General features: G+C 40.4%; 2 long non-coding RNA genes across 2 annotated transcripts in view; one reads left to right on the top strand and one right to left on the bottom strand.

Annotated features, from left to right (window-relative positions):
- The window catches only part of LOC145444692 (uncharacterized), a 330,781-nt gene that overhangs the window by 6,717 nt on the left and 304,760 nt on the right, over window positions 1–19,304 (top strand). The window lies entirely within an intron of this gene.
- On the bottom strand, window positions 2,712–4,289 carry LOC145444683 (uncharacterized). The gene is made up of 3 exons (XR_013916749.1): window positions 3,917–4,289; window positions 3,405–3,535; window positions 2,712–2,917 (listed from the first exon to the last, which is right to left on the bottom strand). It is a non-coding gene; the product is annotated as an uncharacterized LOC145444683 (long non-coding RNA).

Genomic DNA, 19,304 nt, shown 5'->3' with positions numbered 1-19,304 from the left:
TACTTGTGCGAATGTGCGTGCAAACATCTTGGATCTTTCATGCAAACATCTTGGATCTCTCGAATGCTAATACTTCATAGAATAGGTCATCTTGCGTGCTTATATGCAGTAGCCTGCGTAGGCTTCGTGAAGTCTACGGCATAGCGACCGTTCCTGCTGTTACGTGCCACATCCCAGATCTCTAAATATATATATTATATACACGTGATTGCATATAACTCTGTCTCTATGTTGATTGCATATAACTCTGTCTATATGCCGGTGGCCGAGATCGGGAGTTTTACAGTAATTATGAGTGAAGTGTTGTTTTTCTATCTATTTACTTCTTGCTTCTGTTCGCTCGAGCTTGTGCCGGAGCCCTACCTGGGTGTCGAGACATTGGTACCAGGCATTGCTCCCAGGGCAGAGATAGATCTTACAGAACGACTGCAGCTCATCAGATAAATCGCGGATAACAAACTGGTATCGTTGTTGAAAACTACTAGAAGCTTACGATACTAAAGAGCGTCTAATTTTCTCACTGGTGTAAGTTTAGGAAGATGTACGGCTAGGCTGTCCAGAAAACCGGGTACAAGAGCACCTGCTACGTTTTATGATGGATAAAGTTCGAAGAATTACATTGATAGATCAGACGAGTTGCAAATTTTAGTTGTGAGCAACAATATTTCTATTCGTGTCTGAGATCGGGACAATCTAAATATATGTATCTCTTCACGAATGCGGATCTGTCAATTTCAAATTCTGGTGTCTGCATGAATCCATTTGTCAATGTGATGTTCAGAAACCCAATCATGAGTAAGCCCAGGTAACATTGTAACACTCCTACGTTCTTGGTGCGCTTTTCTTCACTCGCCCACCGATCACAAATAGTTTTTGATCAATTGCAACAACACTACTACAATACACAATAATATCTCATTACTTAGCACAATGATATCTCATTACTTAGCAATAATATATATTGATGAATCAAGATAATGTATCATAATGTAACGAAAGTCACGGGTCTTACGGCAATAGTAAAGTCCCTATATTTCTGTCCGATCATTGATACGAGCGTAATACTCATGATCGAGGGGATAACAAACGCGTACTCCGCTCCGTTTCAGTTCTAGTCCTAGACCCACCATCAGTGTAAACCAGGGGTGGGCAACATCCGACCCGCGACGGGATTGTGAGCGGACCGCAGATAGTTTTCCGGTCTCCACAAAGGATTTCTGCGTCCGACATGCATCCAGAACTTGACAACTTTGATCTACCACACGGCTCATTGACTTCAGCAGCTACTTGATCTACCACACGTCTCATTGACTTCAGCAGCTACTATGCTGAAGTACATTACAATATTAAATTTATTGGCCGCTGTATGCTTTAAACGTTAAGTTTTTTTTACATTAGATTCGACAAATCACGATTAAATGTATCGATTCAATAATCCGGCGTTCATTTTCCCATATCCGACCCGCCGGCGTTGCCATCCCCTGATGTAAACGATAGGCCTACGTGATCAGCATATTATCAGGAGATGTTCATTCATAGCAAACCGATATCTTTACCGCTAATGCCTCTGCTTTGGGTGCAAAAGTTCGCGTGCCTCTGCTTTGGGTGCAAAAGTTCGCGAAGGTTCACATTGTTCTCCCATTCAGGCGGGAGGTCTTCCATTCAGGCGAGTGATACCTTATATGTAGTCGAATGGATTTTTAGTTGAATACAATTTTGGATAACCCAATGCAACCAACTTATGGAGTACAATTTTGGATAACCCAATGCAACCAACTTATGGAGTATGTTCGGCCTGCATCTAATAGTGCGTATGCACCATCGATTTCGCATGGGAATGACATGTCGCATTAAAATCCCAGCTTTTCGAATAACGAAGCCACACTTTAAACTACCCTGACAGTCTCGAATCGCATCCTTTAAAGATGATACCCTCCTGCTTCCAGTTGGCCTGCAGCTTCCAGAAGGCCTACAATGGGCCTGCAGCTTCCAGAAGGCCTGCAATGTAAGTTTCGATATATGAAATTTCTGGGGGATCTGTCTCGTAGTGATATCTCAATACTTCGATAAGGTCAACTCTAGAGAAGTGCCGTTCCGTGATCGGTAACCCTTCGCAGTTCCTACCCATCGCCAATCAATGCGTCAGAATTGATGTGACGTCGATGCTTATGAACAATTGACAGACTTCTTGTGAATGGACAAGATCTTTTTGAAATCATGACGTTTTGATTGTTCCACATGCAACTGACGAACCATTGCGTGGGCCACTGGCTGCGCGAAGCGCGAAATCTTCGCAAAGTTTTTTATTAGGCCAGTAATATTGTTACTTCATTTCGGGTCTGCTGTATATCGCTACACACAAAAAAATTTACCTCGATTTACCGCGAAATGTCTGGAAGCAGGGTGGCCAGCCACTTGGCAGTAATATAACATTACCGTCACTCAATGTAAATTCAACTTACACCCGTCCGGTAATCTAGCTTTACACGCCTGACTGTAATGTTACTACAGTCACCTCTGGTATATTCAATCTACATTCTCTCCTGTACATTTACGAGGAGACTGTAATTTTACCCCCTACCTAGTACCTACAACCCTACATGCTGTCCTTTGTAAATCAGATTACATGCCAGCTTCTAAATTCACGTACATCCATACCTATCCCAAAGCAACGTGATGCCAAAATACAGCAAGTTTCTTCACGCTCTAAAAACGACATTGGGACAACTGTATATTCATTCATGATTCACGATGAAAAAGTATTGCTGCTGGAGGTCTAATTCTTCTGTAGGAGGAATGCAAATATAGCACAAGTGGTCCCAAGAAAAGGTGAATTAATTCCACCGCCGGATAAACTTCCAATTGTTTCTTTTTCTCGTCTTCATTCCTTCTGTGTGACTAGTATCTTGCAGTCCCACTAAAAAGAACTCATGCGTAAGTCGCTATATTAAGCAAAGGTCCTAATCTAGACATGACATTACAATAACTACTAAGACAAATAGGCTAACAAAAATATAACAATTTTTGAAGTACCGGTACTGGTACATTTTGTGACGACGGCTCCGCCTTTTACATGATATAGCAGAGATTCATGACTTACTTTATCTAATGCAGCGGTTCTCAACCTTTTTGGACATGCGCCACCCTCGGCGATGGCCAAAAAGTTTACGCCCCCCTGCACTTATTGTCACGTCAAAAAGAGCACATCATCTAATACAGAGATAGGCAACCTTTTTGCTAATCACGGTCACATTTCAATTACTTAGGTAGCCTAAGGCCGCATTCCAACCTATATTGCATCTAAGTCTGTCTTAAGTAGTGCAGTTCGCCAGCTATTACCAACAGCTACCCAGCGCACTGAGCTTTAGGCTACTGCCAAATCTATGAAGTAATGAATGACTTACACGTGGGAATTGCTCTAAATCTTCAAAGAATATCAAAAATCTGCTCAAATGAAGTTAAATGCGACTGCTGGAGTTTGAATTTGGCGAGCTTTCTTGAATGCGAAATAAGTTTCTTCTTCAACAATCGTCTTCTGAAAATGGTTGTGAAACACATGTTTAGTCAGAATTCAGACAGACTTAGTCAATTTCTCGCGCCCCGAGGTTGAGAACCACTGATCTAATGTATTGAAGCAAAAGGTTCCTCATTTGAGGTGGCATGTGTGCCAAACAAATCCAGCAGTGGATGGAAACATCTCTATGCTATGGCCCGAAAATTACATGAACAAACCAACAGTTTCAACTCCTCTGTGGCGGAGTATGTGGTGTCACAGGTCACTATGTAAGTCGACTAATATCCCAAAATAGAACAGAGAATGCGGCGAATGAAATATTTCAATAATGAAACCAAAGTCATCCCGATGGTGTGCACAGTCGTAGATATTCACGGTAACAAATACTATGTCGTACTGTACCTTTTACGATGCGTATCCCATTCAGCATTCCTAGGAATCTTCAAGGATCCACTTTCTTCAAGCACAACAAGCTTCGCTCCATCCGGGTCGGAATCTCGGTACGTTTAGCGAGACACCGATGACCGATTCAATATTGGCGCTCCACCCTTTGCTCAAATCTCAATAATGGCCAGACGACGATACGACACTCGAACGATTTCAAATCGAGTGGTATTCATCCGCTGACATGCCACCAATAATATTTACCGGCCACGTTATAATGTTTGATTTAGGTCGTATTTTTTCATACAGAAACAATCATCATTACATATAGTCCCTTTCTTTTCCATCTAATCTCGTATAAATTGATATATATTCCACGTGATGTTCACTACTTACTACACATACATATACTTACCCAGACGCTGCTTGTGATGTCACAGTTGTGCGTTGGTTGTTTACTACGAAACTCAGAAAAAGCAGTAACGCGTAACCCTAACCTACTGTAACCTATGACAGATCGCCATGTCCGCCATTAACAAATGGTCAACTTAGCATGCGGTGCTGATATTTCCAGTTTCCCGAACAATATTATACATCCTAAACTGATATTTTAACTTATCAGTCCTATCCCTGGTAACCAACGAAACCGGCCGTATAGCCATAGCCTTATAATATAATATAGTGGCTATGGTGTACCACATTAGCTACGATTGTCAGTTGTTTCTTTTACCCCAGTATGTACTTTACTGAAATTGGTACTAGGGCCAACAATTTCCGTATGATAGACCCCAGTCTCGCGAACGTGGTTGAATCAGGTCAAATCACCACAAAAAATGATATCAGTAACATTCAGTTCCACGTATAACATTGGCCGCAGCGATTTCCAAGCTAATCAATTTTGCCAATAGCCTGATATACTGCAGGAACGATTAACTGCCAGTAATTTTGCGAATAAATTCTGGTAACTTGACTTTACAGCTAAATTAAGGTAATATTACACATCAAAATGTAAAATTACAAGCTACTCATAGCTATTGGCTGCGACTAGTAATTCGTTGCAAAATTTACAGAGATTTCCCAGTAAATCTACCAGATTGTTTTGTGTGTAGGCTCGGTTTGCAAGGACAGGACTATTCGGCGCTTCGACATATCGAAATAAAAAGCCAGCCAACATCCGTCAATCGTTCTATGCGTAGATTTAATCGTCGACGGTCTTTCCACCAGCGCTAACGCCAAGGTCGCATGTTGGACGGACGTGTGACACGTTCTCTCATTGCGAATATACTTACACTCAATCTGATACAATGGGCGGTTTTTCTTTGTGAGGAGGGGCTAACAATAAAGCAAGAAGAACTCGAGTGTCAGCATATTGCGCGAAACGTGAATAAATATTTTACTTTAGATATGCCATGCCCTCTTGGCACCTTTTGGCACCTTTGGGAATTCCATCTATTGTATGGTTACCATATTTTTGTGACCCAAATTCCGGACATTCTTTAGCGCTCACTAGTGGATTTCAAAATGAGGTTGGGAATTCATCTATTGTATGGTTACCATATTTTTGTGACCCAAATTCCGGACATTCTTTAGCGCTCACTAGTGGATTTCAAAATGAGGTATGAGCATCAGCCCCTTTACACCCAAATAAACAATTCTGGGAAGGTAATCGATGCAAATTCTTGAGGGGGCTTGCTATATATGCATCTGGTCATTAAATTTTTTAAATGACTTCTGTTAATAATATTGGTTCTTCCATATTACTATATATAGTTTGGTCCTCTCTTCTCCCACATGATCAGGGATAGCGGTAGAGCTTGTGGAGGAAAATTACTTGGAAAATACAGGGAGCGTAATTGTACATCGTCCAGTCATGTTTATGTCACACCGATGAAATTGTTGCTCAGCCCAATGCCGATGCGAACCACGGAGCTTTACAAACACCCCACATCCAGTAGTCTTCAACCTTTTATGATCGCAACTCCATCTCCAATTTGAAAATGTTCCGTGCCCAGTTCCGTGGCCAGCGTATGTCCTTACTAAGAAGCTTGCCAAGGGCATTAGGGTTGTCCAAAATTTGGAAAATCTCAAGAATGATGGGTATCAGTGTCTCATTCTATAGATTATTGATAAAAAACCGAAATGAGCCTGGAATAAGCTCACAGGAAAGTCGTTAAGATTTGTCGCAAAGCGTTTGAAAGTAGCTACCGACGAGTGGGCGTACCAGCGACCATAGAACGGCAACAAGACTAGTAATCACGAAATCACGGCTCTCGATTGGCTAATCGGCTATGCTTCAGTGATCACGATGGTAGTGACTTGCTGATCAGTTGTTAAAGGAGTCTACTAACGGCGGTGATTCTGTAAGCGCATTGTAGGTTCGTTGGCAGATAATGATTTAAGATTGATTCAGGACATGTTGAGTGACTAGATACATGATGATGAACAAACAACAGCTACTTAACACAAACTTAAAGCATGACTGGCTTACTGTGAAGGAAACCGCCGTAGCCTACACAATTTCTGTTTTGACCGATGGATAGCACAGAACATGCGGAGAAATATTGCAAAGGCGCTTATGCAAGAGGCGAACGAATTGCCTGTCTCAGAAGAGATGCATCATAGTTGAATACAAATATAAAGCTTAACAATGACACTACTTGGTCTGATCTTATTAGGCTCCAGTCGTGCTGTATAACTCAAGTCCTGAATGCTCTAAGGATTGGCTGAATCAGTTTTATGCTGGGGACTTATTAAACTTTTACAGCAAAATGAATTCACTCGTAAGTGTTGTCAAAGTCGTCAATGAGGCCGTAGAAAGAGGTGTAGAGGTAAGCACAGACTATGCTGGATTGCTGGTATGACCAGCAAAAATACAGTACGTCTTAGCATGTCCTGAAGAAATCTTGAATCATTACCGGCTGTAACACTGCAAATGCTGGAATGTAAAACGAGCTTAAAAGGCAATGAAGCAGTGCGACAGTTACATTTCTTCGTGGTTCCACTAAGCTATATGGTCGGCCAATATAACATCTTCTGAGCAGATAAGATTTTGTGCGGCATCCATCTCACTTATTGTGTGCTGTACCAGTTTGCGATGACTAATATACTTTACTTACGCCCAGTCTGACGTATTTACAACCATAACTAGGTATTTCTTGGACTTATATCTAGTTCTCAAAGAGCACAATCATTCGCCGTTTCACCTCTGTCATGCCTGCAATTCTCTAAGGCTAAGTTAAGCTATACAATCAAACTGTCTTTTTAATGGGCATAATAGCATAGTCTGTGCTTATACCTTTTAACTCTTTGTGCGGCATCATTGACGACTTTGAAGTCACTGAACATGTCCTGCATCAATCTTAAATCATTATCTGCCAACCAACCTATAATGCGCTTACAGAATCACCGCCGTTAGTAGACTCCTTTAACAACTGATCAGCAAGCCACTGCCGTCGTGATCATTGAAGCATAGCTGATTAGCCAATCGAGAGCCGTGATTTCGTGATTACTAGTCTTGATTCCGTTCTATGGTCGCTAGCACGCCCACTCGTCGGTAGCTACTTTCAAACGCTTTGCGACAAATCTTAACGACGTTCCTGTGAGCTTATTCCAGGCTCATTGTTGTTTTTTATCAATAATCTATAGAATGAGACATTGATACCCATCATTCTTGAGATTTTCCAAATTTTGGACAACCCTTAAAGGGCATTCAACAGCAGCAGTTATTGGCTGACAACACTCAAGTTGTGCGTACACTAATGGTGACACACCGCGTTGCTTCATTCTGACAATGTTGTCTACAACACAGTTTTTCATCCTGCGCTTCTTGATATAAAAATGATGCAATGCACAAGAAGTCTCTCTTCAGTTAAGATATTGCGGTCCGTTGACCATAACACCATGTCTACCTATTCGTTTTATTTGACCGTGTATGATTCACAATGAGCAGACAATTAGCCGTTTACAACGGCAGGCCTATAAAATAGGCTACAAGCTGTAAAATATCAAATGATAATAAGTTCACCGACAGTGCAAAATCTATAATACGAATTTTGACCTAATGCTACAATTTTGACAAAATTTTGCCATGTCAAAAAAAACACGCCATAGTGATCACATAAACACAATACGCACGTAATCGAATTCATCATAGCCGATGGCCAGAAATTTCGCCAAAATCTTCGGGTAACCCTTGAACCACTTCAGAGCTTTCCGATTTCGGATCTTCGTCCTCCACATACGGAGTATGAACTCGAGGACTAATTCCTGCAGCTCATAGTGTCCCGATTTCGGATCTTCGTCCTCCACATACGGAGTATGAACTCGAGGACTAATTCCTGCAGCTCATAGTGTCCGATCTGCGCCAAACCGTCGAGAGCACTTTTACTGTAACCAGTGGTGGCTTTATGATTGGGGGGGCCCTAGGCGAAACCTCCGGGGGGGCCCCCATATCCAAGTAATTGTAGCTTCTGGGGGGCTGCGCCCCCCCAGACCCCCCGCGACAAACGTCAGATTGCTAAGTATCCATTTCGCAGGGGGTTTGTAGGTGCCGAGCCAGATGCTGGATTAGGCCTATGATCTATTTATTATCTGGAAAGGAGATATTGTTGCATGAATTGGCGTAAAGAAGAAATGCGTGACAATGTGACAAAACACCAGTAATACCAAGGGAACACATAACTACTGATAGTGTAACGGCACGGTCTCGGATTGGCAATGCTTTATTACGGAGCTTCACACGCAAACTGCAACGTATCGCCACCACAACATAATACGGCCAAGCCGGCTGTCACACGACCGACCAGCACGACGGCCAGACCAGAAAGAGGGAATATCATGATTACAAGAAACCACGTGCACAGTTCATGACCACAGATACCATAATAACAAGGTTAACAGCAGCACTTGGGCTGCTACATCACCTTCCCCTAAATCAGTGAGAAGCTACCAAAAGCGCTCTCAAACATGTAAAATTATAATGAATATACAGCACATTAATCATAAACAAGAACAAAGCGCACGGATGAAAGCACGAGATGTCAATGATACCACAACTCATGGAACCTGGATTCTGCCAGAAATAACCAGATACAACACAGCAATCAGCGAAAAGTTACATAACCCAATCTAGGAATTCTTCCACTATCAACAGTTAACTCAATACACACACTAAGCCGCCACCAATCCCATCCACAGGGACAACTAAAATCCAATACACGGCCCATCAATCCCATCCTTACAGGGATACCCTACCATAACACAATACCAGTCAATCCCATCCTTACAGGGATAACCGCAACACACTTAACACATGAAGCGTCGACGAAGGACAAAGCCATCCCAAACGTCACGAGTCCAACGCTATGATTCTGATCGACCGAGATCGTCCTCACCCGGGAGCGCCCTTTTAATGTCTTCCTTCAACGAATGCCACACATACAAACACTGCTGATATCCGTCCCAAGTGTCCTATATGTCTTTCACTGGTCACTGCAAGCATCACGTCCACCGACATAGCCCATATCATCTGCATCAGCGTCACCAACTTCATCACGTACGTTCGAAACTTGTCTCCGCACACTACCGGTACACTTTAAACGATCGCCAATTCATCTTCATACCAATTACCAACTGCAGCTCCATAACGTCGGCAGCATTCCAATCCAAGTCCTGGCGTGCTCGCCACTGTAACGGCCCGGTCTCGGATTGGCAATGCTTTATTACGGAGCTTCACACGCAAACTGCAACGTATCGCCACCACAACATAATACGGCCAAGCCGGCTGTCACACGACCGACCAGCACGACGGCCAGACCAGAAAGAGGGAATATCATGATTACAAGAAACCACGTGCACAGTTCATGACCACAGATACCATAATAACAAGGTTAACAGCAGCACTTGGGCTGCTACAATAGCATCTCCAAAGACCTAGTTAGGGTTTGTTTCAACGTTTCACATGGACAAATGTCTTCCGGGGCGCTGATTGCATGATGTGCAAGAAGTTGAGAGATTGTGTTAAATTTGAAAAATAACACGAAGACTGATGTGTGCATCACAAATATATACCAAACATATGCCAAAGCATTACACATAACTCAAGTTGATAAGTTCGTTAAATGACAATGAACATCCCCTTCAGAAAAATAAACTAAACACATTGGAATATTAATCTTAGGTGCACACGATTTTACGTAACTTTGCAAAGAGACTATCAAAGTATTCAATACCAATATAATCATGCAAAAAATGTGGTATAACAAGGCATAGAAATATAACCAGAAAAAGTGTGGTTACAAACAAGACAGTAAAACAGCAGTAATCTTCAAATGGTCCGATTTACCTTATTACTTTAATAAGAAACAGCATTTTCTAGCTTTTTGCTTCGCAAACTCGTCGATTAGTAAGTTGTGATCAAGGCCATAATTTATTTCACTTTCTATACACATCAGTGCCAATCCATTTAGACGCTCTTGGCTCATTCGAGATCGCAGAAAAGTCTTAATTAATTTCAATTTCGAGAATGAGCGTTCACCACTTGCCACAGACACTGGTATGGTCAGAACTATTCGCAGAGCTTCAGACAGATAATGGTAGTCAGAAAGCATCTCGCCTTTGGCTAGATACCGCAACGCATCTAGAGCTGTTACACCAAGACCTTTATTAGGAATACTAATAAAGGACTCGATTTCTCCCAACAAGACACCTGCATCAATGTCCTCACCAAGAAACTGCTCGATCTTATCACATGCCTCAGCTAAACCTTCACGACTTATTTTATCAGGCTTGAATGTCATGATATTTAGTAATGTACTGAAGTTTGAGTAAAATTTACCCAATTGACTGAATCTTTCTTCCATGGATAGAATGAAAGTGTCCACCATCACATTGAATACATCAACTTCATATTTCTTCTGAGCTGAGAGAATTTCCTCATTGTCAATGGCCTCGTCAAAAAATCCAATTCGGCTTCTTTGCCTCGAGTGCTGAAATGAAGTTTGTATCTCCACTCCATCAACCACTATGCCTCTGACTAACTGATCTGCCTCATCCAGAGATTGCTGGAAGCCATCAAGACGAAAACGTCTGATCCAAGTAAGGAGACCAGAAATCATACTTTGCATGATGTCTACCTGGATGGACTGCTTTTGTAAATGCTGAGAGACAACATGAACTTGAAATAGCACCTTGTACCAGATAACAGAGCTAAGAATGAATTCATAAGAACAAACTTCTTTCAAAATCCCAGATATATCAGCAGCACTTTTCCCATCACCTACAACCTGGGAACTCTGCAAAACCATTAGAAGTGACTTAATGACTCCATCCAAATGAAATCTCACCACTTCTACAGACCGAATTTTACTCTCCCAACGAGTGTCGCTGGGATACTTCACAACTTTACTGCAATTTTCTTGCAGAATGTTCCATCGTTTGGTTGAGGATGAAAATGCCGAATACAGTTTTTGGAGAAAACCGAAATAAACATAGAATCTTGTATAACATTTTGCAGCATCACAGAGAACCAGATTCAAGGAATGAGATCCACAGGGCATGAAAAATGCATGTTCATTCAAATCCAAAATTTTCTTTTGTACACCAGCATTCCGGCCAGCCATGTTCGCACCATTATCATACCCCTGACCTCTACAATTCGCAATATCCAAACCAAGCTCTTCCAGTCGATCAAGCAAAGCCTTAGTGAGACCCAACGAGGTAGTTGCTTTAACATTAAGAAAGCCAGTGAAATGCTCTCTTACAGAAACATCCCCTTCAGTATCCACATATCGAACTACAAGGGTCATTTGTTCTTCATGGCTGCAATCAGGAGTACAATCAAGAATGACACTGAAGTATGTGCATTAGGGTTGTCCAAAATTTGGAAAATCCCAAGAATGTTGGGTATCAATGTCTTATTCTATAGATTATTGATAAAAAATAACAATGATCCTGAAATACGCACACAGGAAGGTCGTTAAGATTTGTCGCAAAGCGTTTGAAAGTAGCAGCCGACGAGTGGGCGTGCCAGCGACCATAGAACGACCACAAGACTAGTAATCACGAAATCGCGACTCTCGATTGGCTAATCGGCTATGCTTCAATGATCACGACGGTGGTGGCTTGCTGATTAGTTGTTAAAAGAGTTTGGTAACGGCGGTGATTCTGTAAGCGCATTGTAGGTTGGCTCCCAGATAATGATTTAAGATTAGTTCAGGACATGTTGAGTTACTAAATACATGATGATGAACGAACAACACATAAACTTGAAGCATGACTGGCTTATTGTGAAGGAAACCGCAGTAGCCCACATGTCTGTTTTGACCGAGGGAAAGCACAGAACACGCGGAAAAATATTGCAAAGGCGCTTATGCAAGTGGCGAACGAATTTCTTGTTTCAGAAGGAATGCATCATCATTGAATACAAATATAAAGCTTAACAATGACACTACTTTGTCTGATCTTATTAGGCTCCAGCCGTGCTATATAACTAAAGTCTTCAATGCTCTAAGGATTGGCTGAATCATCCGTTTATGCTGGATACTTATTAGACTCTTACAGCAAAATGAATTCACTCGTAAGTGCTGTCAAAGTCGTCAATGATGCCGTAGAAGGAGGTGTAATTGTAGTCGTCAATGATGCCATAGAAGGAGGTGTAATGGTAAGCACAGACTATGCTGGTATGACCGCTACAAATGCTGGAATCAAACCAGACATGGATATAAAATGAGCTTAAAATGCAATTATAGCGGTGCGATTGTTATATTTCTTCAGGGTTTCAATATATAAGCTATCTGGTCGGTCCATATAACATCTTCTGAGCAGATAAGATTTTGTGGGCAATCATCTCACATATGGTGTGCTGCACCAGTTTGCGATGACTAATATTCTTTACTTACGCCCAGAAAGTAGGAGCACTGACGTAATTGCAACCAGAACTAGGTATTTGTCGGATTTATATTTAGTTCTAAAAGTGCACAATCATTCGCTGTTTCGCCACTGTCATGCTTGCAATTCTCTAAGGGTAAACTATACAAGCAAACTGTATTTTTAATTGTCATGCCAGCATAGTCTGTGCTTACCCTTTCAACTCTTTGTGCGGCATCATTGACGACTTTGACAGCACTTTAAGAGTGAATTCATTTTGCTGTAAGAGTCTAATAAGTCCCCAGCATAAACAGCTTATTCAGCCAATCCTTGGGGCATTCTAGACTTCAATTATATACCACGACTGGATCCTAATAAGATCAGACAAAGTACTGTCATTAAGCTTTATATTTGTATTTAATGATGATGCATCCTTTCTGAAACAAGAAATTCGATCACCACTTGCATATAAGCGCCTTTGCAATATTTCTCCGCAGTTTCTTTGCTTTCCCTCGGTCAAAACAGACACGTAGGCTGAGGCCGTTTCTCTCACAGTAAGCCAGTCGTGCTTTAAGTTTGTGTGAAGCAGCTGTTGTTTGTTCATCATCATGTATTTAGTAACTCAACATGTTCTGAACTAATCGTAAATCATTATCTGCCAACCAACCTACAATGCGCTTACAGAATCACCGTCGTTAGCAAACTCTTAACAACTAATCAGCAAGCCACCACCGTCGTGATCATTGAAGCATAGCCGATTAGCCAATCGAGAGTCGCGATTTCGTGATTACTAGTCTTGTGGCCGTTCTATGGCCGCTGGCACGCCCGCTCGTCGGTCGCTACTTTCAAACGCTTTGCGACAAATCTTAACGACTTTTCTGTGAGCGTATTCCAGGCTCATTGCTGTTTTTTATCACTAATCTATAGAATAAGACATTGATACCCAACATTTCTGAGATTTTCCAAATTTTGGACAACCCTAATGTGCATCTACGAACATCAGAAGTTATTTGATCAAGAATATTTTTTCCCACCAAGGAAATCAACTCATTTTGAATATTTTTACCTAAATAATTATCGGGTAACTGTTGATTCTTTACTTTCTGAGTATGCTCTGCAAGAACTGGATCAAACTTGGCCAGAAGTTCAACAAGACCTAGAAATTGACCTTGATGTGGATCCCCTAGCCGTTCATGTCCAGCAGTACCTCGTAACGCACAGTGATTTCTTGCTAAGTACTGGATGATTGCAAGCAAGCGTTTAAGAATAGACCTCCAGTATTCAACAAGTTCACTGTGCTTACTTTGGATATTCTTCTGTAAAACTGTTGGATTTTTGAGAGCTGCACTATTTTCCGAAAACAAGTGAAGTGCTTTGAAATGATCTCTAGAAACTTCATGTTCGCTCAATATTTTACCAAGATTTTTCCAGTCGCTGCAACCATCATGGACCAGGCTACTTTTACCACAGGAGAATAATTTACAGTGGAAGCAATACACTGAATCGGTCGACTTCGAGTATACTAACCAAGAACGCTTCTGTAGTTTCTGATTTTTCAGCTGCCTCTGAAAATGAGTCACAGAGAACTTTCGGTCTTTAGTGACAGGAAACACAACACAACTCAAATCATCTTGGACTGGCCCCCTCAAAACAACTTCATTCTTCTCTGATGTACTTAGTCTAGATGGCCATACTCCAATATCATCCAATTTTCCTACTACCTCTTTGGTAATGGTAATAGAATGAACAACAGTAGAAGAGTGATCTGATACAGATTCAAATCTGGGCCGAGACTGAGTAGCAAATCTGGGCCGAGACTGAGTAGAACAGCAGCCTTGAGATTCCATCAGCACAGCACCTGGTTTGCCAGAAGAAGCATTTCTGACTGGTCCTTCAGCGGTACCTGTACTACTAAAGCTTGGCTGTTGTGAGATGTTTGCTGAATTAACTACAGTATTTTCAGTAATTTCACAGTTTTTGCTCACAATACCAACAGGCTGACCTCCCACATAATCACTACACTTTGGCTGCGCTGTGGTAACTGATAATTCTCCGGTACAATGATCTCTTGAGCTCTCTCCTTCGACTACAACAGGGAGTTCCTCATCTGGCATTATCATTGATGGAAAAGCAGCACCATCCTCAATTTGTTCAGAACATTCCTGAGCTGACATAGATGGCTTGAAATATTTGTGTAGCAGTCCAAAATTTGCATCATCACTTTCTTTCCGAATCTGAACCAACTTCCTTTTCTGAGATCCCGACTTACATTTAGCATGTACTCGCGGCATTGTAGCCGATAATTACGAGATATTGATGCTACCAATTACAACATGACATATAAATGAGTGATACCAAACTCTTCGTATCTAAATAAATGTACGGTTATCAACCGGCGAGTGCGCAGTACTAAATATGCTGTTTACCGAGTCATCTTTATATTCAACTGGTAGGCCCATTTCAAGAATGCAATGGTCAAAATTGTCTTATGCAACACCTGATCAATCAATACTTTCCTCTGCCCTGCTGAAATTGATTCCAATTCTAAATTGCTTGGTCACAATTCAAAACATAGATTTTTTGGGTATAAAATATCAGGCATCAGGCCACTACAACCTTTCCTGTAAACAAGATCTATCTGTGGTATTTGTAGTACATCACCCTTTAAAAACATGGAACTCTGTTTAAAAAATCACCTTCTGCCAATAAAAAATCACCTTCTGCCAACACTAGAAACATTTTCTGATTGACTGTACCGGGTGCACATTGGTCATGGTAAAGTGTGAAAATACGATCCCAATCCGTAGACAAGGAATGAACAAACTTACAATCCTGACAACCCTGAGAATGGATTTCCATTCAGAAAAGACCTGAAGGCACAAATTACCAGAGTGATGAGAATGGCTCATTAAACAACAATATATATAGTTTCCTACATGTTTTCTTTTGCTTTCAAAAGACTATTTCCTTTAATATTTTGGATATCCAGACTCAATGTGGACTTGCTGGGCGTGCTTCATATGTCCAAAAACTTTGCCAGAATTGTATATTCCTATGTTAGAATAACTTTATACTGCGCCTGTAAAAAAAATTGAAATATTTTAAAATTATGGATCGACGGTTGTACCATAATGAGCATATATTATCAATTATAGTTAGCTATTTGCAATACTAAATAACCTGCCATATGGATATGATGTCAATGTCATGCACTTTAGTATACACATTACACACACACTGCACAAGAAATTGAGTATAATACAGTACAAAACTGTCATGATACCGCATTAGCGGTACACCCGAACACTTCACTTCATTGATGAAATCACTTTCATAAGGTTAGAGTACATCCAAACGAAGTTGCATGAAAAATCAAGAAGCTGCAAAAAGTTGCTTGAAAAAATGAAGCAAAGTTGAAATATAAGATTCCTCCAAACAGCTTAAAACACCATACTACATAACTTCCGAGTATTTAGGAAGCTGCCAGAAGCTGTAAAAAAAGTTGCAAAAAATTGCCCTGTGATCATTTAATTCTTTCCTCTGCCCTGCTGAAATTGATTCCATTGCTAAATTGTTTGGTCACATTTCGGTCTTTTTCTGTGACATCATATTAAATTATCAACCTCACAACAAATTGAATATATGTGGCCTTCCGTACACCTTTCTCAATGATAGCCATTCAAACCTTTCAAATATCGACATAGATTTTTGAGGCATAAAATATCAGGCATTAGGCCGCTAGAAACTTTCCTGCATGCAAGATCTATTGCATATCTATCTGTAGTACAACACCAATTAAAAGATCCACCTGTGATTAAAAAAAACGCTTTGTGACAACACCATAAACAGTTTCTGACTGACTGTACCGGGTGCACATATAGCGTGGTAAAGCTTTGAAAATACGCTGCCAATCCGCAGACAAGAAATGAACAAATTTACCATCATGACAACCCTTGGAATGGATTTCCATTCAGAAAAGGCCTAATTCACAACTAATATGTTGAGTCATGAGAATGGTTCAGTAAACAACAATATATAGGCTATAATAGCCTACATGCTTTCATTGGCTTTCAAATGACTATTTCCTTTGATATTTTGGATATTCAGGCTCAGGGTGGACACGCTTCATTATAAATTAACATACGGTATCATATGAAAGCTGGCATCAAGAGCTAGCAAGTAGAATCTCACAAACTTATACTGGAAAATTTTGATGCACTGAAATATACACTACTGCCACTAGGAAGTATATACTCAATAATAATTCATTCCATGATACAATATGACCTCATTAACATAAAATCGAAGCAGGCCCTTTTAACAAGCACAGAAATTCAATTATCAAACACCGTTTGCAGTACAATATTCTACATGGGTAGGCCTACATGTATTTTCACGGTTATTCCCAAAATGATAAACTAAAATTCGCATAAATGTAGGAGGGGGGCTCATAAAATCAAAGTAAGCTCTTTTAGCAGATGCATAAATTTAATGATCGACTGTTTACGGTACCATATTCTACATCGGTACATTACATATATATATTTTCACAGTTACTCGCAAAAGGATAACTAAAATTCGCATAAATGTAGGGGGGCTCATAAAATCAAAGTAAGTTCTTTTATCGGATGCAGAAATTCAATGATCGACTACTGTTTACGCTACCATATGCTACATGGGTACATATATTTTCACGGTTATTCGTAAAATGATAACCAAATATCGCGTAAATGAAGAAGGGGGGCCCCCTCATAAAATCAAAGTAAGCTTTTAGCGGGTGCAGTAATTTAATGATTGACTACTGTGTGCGGTATTACATTCTACATGGGTGCATGCATTTTCACAGTTATTTGCAAAATGATAACATTCGCGTAAATGTAGGGGGCCCTTTAGCTATGGCAAAATAGATAGAGATCATAAAATCAAAGTGAGCTCTTGCAACGAGTGCAGAATTTAATGATCGACTACTGCTTACGGTACTATATTCTACATGTATTTTCACAGTTATTCGCAAAATTAGAACTAAAATTCGCATAAATGTAGAAGGGGGGGCCCTTCATAAAATCAAAGTAAGCTATTTTAGCGGGTGCAGAAATTTAATGATTGACTACTGTTTACGGTATTATATTCTACTTAGGTACATGTATTTTCAGTTTTTTGCAAAATGATAACATTCGCGTAAATGTAGGAGGGGGAGGCCTTTAGCTAATGGAAAAATGGATGGAGATCATCAAATCAAAGTGAGCTCATGCAACTAGTGCAGAAATTTAATGATCGACTACTGCTTACGGTACCATATTCTACATTGGTGCATGGATTTTTGTGGTTATTCATAAAATGATTACTAAAAAATGAGAATTGATGATTGACCTGTCTTTACGGTACAATACCATATCCTTTATGGATACAAGGATTTCGCGGTTATTCAGAAAATGGTAATACTTGAAAAAAAGCGCGTAAACCGGAGAAATAGTTGGAAAAAGCGCGTGAACCGAGGAGGGGGGGCCCTCGAAAGCGCGTAAATCAACCAGGGGGGCCCTAGGCGACCGCCTACCTCGCCTACCCCAAAAGCCACCACTGACTGTAACAACGAATAGACCCTTGACGTGACACAATTGAATTATAATTCATATTGATATAAACTCCTATTCAGGCCGACGCTTGTCATGGGTGATCAACTGATCATCGACAACAGCAGAGAATTGAAAATCATTTCAATATACAATTGAATAGTACGCTGCCGTGTTTTAAGCTTGTAACCAAGTCACAAGTCAATCTCACTTTTCTAGTTTTGACTCGAGTCAAGTCGAGTCATTTTCAAATCACCACCGAGCCAAGTCCGAGTCCAAGTCATGGTGTTGATTGCTCAGTTTCCAGTTAAAGTCTTGTTCAATCCAATTTTTATAACCATGTTCGGTGATATCAAATGGTTCGCATTTATAATATAAATAGCTGGTTGGTGGTACAGAACTTGAATATAACTTTCAATACAATATCCATTGTATAATAATATTAATTAATTAGTTAATAAATATTATCATACAATGGATATTGTATTGAAAGCTATAAAAAAAATTTATAATAAATTAATTTTCCCCACTTTTAGCAGTTTCTGGTCGCATTTTCAAGTACCAGTACCAATAAATAAAATGCCAATAGTGTGGTTACTTTACTATTCTTCGAATTTACGATGAAATGACGGTCTTGGCCGTTTGAGTCTCGAGTCATGTGACTTAGTATGACTCGAGTCCATCCAGGTCGAGTCAATACACAGATTGGCTCGAGTCATTTCCGTATTTTGACAACCCTGGTATAATAATACTGAAATATATAATATTTTTCGCTGACACTAGTCAGCAACTAGTAGAGAATTGTAAATAACATTGTACATCGACAATTGTCTCACAAAAATATGACATTACCAGCATGAGATTAATCGAGGCAAAGATATCGATTTAGCTTAATGTACTATTTTAAATTAAACACAACTAATTCAGGTCAAACAAATGAAAGTGCCGCCCGCCTCTCTTGACGACACGAA

The sequence above is a fragment of the Botryllus schlosseri genome, chromosome 8, assembly GCF_051294905.1.
Source record: "Botryllus schlosseri isolate E-star chromosome 8, Bs_hap1, whole genome shotgun sequence".
In the NCBI taxonomy this organism is placed as follows: domain Eukaryota; kingdom Metazoa; phylum Chordata; class Ascidiacea; order Stolidobranchia; family Styelidae; genus Botryllus; species Botryllus schlosseri.
The sequence above is the reverse complement of the archived record's forward strand: the minus strand, read 5'-3'. Positions and strand labels throughout refer to the sequence as shown.